We start from the raw sequence: 1273 nt of genomic DNA on the forward strand, positions 1-1273 counted from the left end.
TGAGATTGTTAAGTCTTCTTGTTGAATTGAATGCTTTATCATTATGTAATGCCATGCCATTCTTTGTCCTTTTTGATCATTTTTGGTTTAAAGATTGTTTTTTTCTGAAATAAGAGTAGCAACCATTGCTGTCTTTTTTTGTTTTCCATTTGCTAGACAGATTTTTCTCCAGCTCTTTACTTTGAGCCTATGAGTGTCCTTGCATGTAGGATGGATCTCTTGAAGACATCATACAGTTGGGTCTTGCTTCATTATTCACTTGACACTCTGCCTTTTAAGTGGGGTGTATGGTCCATTTATATTCAATGTTAATATTGATATTGCTGGATTTGATCTTGTTATCATACTGTTAACTGGCTGTTATGTACACTTGACTGTGTAGTTGCTTTATAGTGTCAGTGCTCTATGTACTTAATTGTGTTTTTGTGGTAGCCTGTAATGGTCTTCTTTGTTACCATGTTTAGCACTCCCTTAAGCACCTTTTCTCAGGCCAGTTTGGTGGTAATAAATTGCCTTACCATGTTCTTGTCTAGAAAGGATTTTATCTCTCCTTTACTTATGAAACTTAGTTTGGCTGGATAGGTTTTATTCATTTTTTAAATACTTTTTTCTTTATTTTGGTGTGAGTTGTTTCAAAGAACTGGTCATCAAGCTCTGAGATTCTTTTTTTTCCTCAGATTAGTATACTCTGCTGTTCATACTTCCAATTGTGTTATAAAAAATATGCAGTGCTTTACAAATGTTCATGTCATCCTCACACAGAGGCCATGCTAACTTTCTCTGTGTTGTTCCAATGTTATTAATAGTATATGTGCTGCTGAGGTGGGTACTGAATTCTTTTTCACAGCTGTGTAGTATTCCATGCCCCATATTTTCATTATCTAATCCACTGTTGATGGGCACCTAGCTTGGATCCGTATATTTGCTGTTGTGAGTAGTGCTGCAGTGAACATACAAGTGTATGTGTCTTTTTGGTAGAATGATTTATTTTCCTTTTGGTATATACCCAGTAATGGGATGACTGGGTCAAATGGTAATTCTGTTTTCAGTTCTTTGAGAAAATTTCAAACTGCTTTCCATAATGGATGCACTAGTTTATATTTCCACAGTATATAAGCATTTCCCTTTCTCCACAACCTTGCCAGCATCTGTTATTTTTTGACTTTTCAGTAATAGCCATTCTGACTAGTGTAACTCATTGTGGTTTTGATTCCCATTTCTTTGATGATTAGTGATATTCATATGTGTGTCAGTCATCTGCATGTCTTCTTTT

General features: G+C 35.3%; 1 pseudogene; it reads right to left on the reverse strand.

The window, feature by feature from the left end:
- Window positions 1-717: 717 nt before the first annotated feature.
- On the reverse strand, window positions 718-815 carry LOC116273935 (annotated as a pseudogene).
- Window positions 816-1273: the final 458 nt, after the last annotated feature.

Source organism: Papio anubis, chromosome 2 (assembly GCF_008728515.1).
Source record: "Papio anubis isolate 15944 chromosome 2, Panubis1.0, whole genome shotgun sequence".
Classification (NCBI taxonomy): Eukaryota; Metazoa; Chordata; class Mammalia; order Primates; family Cercopithecidae; genus Papio; species Papio anubis.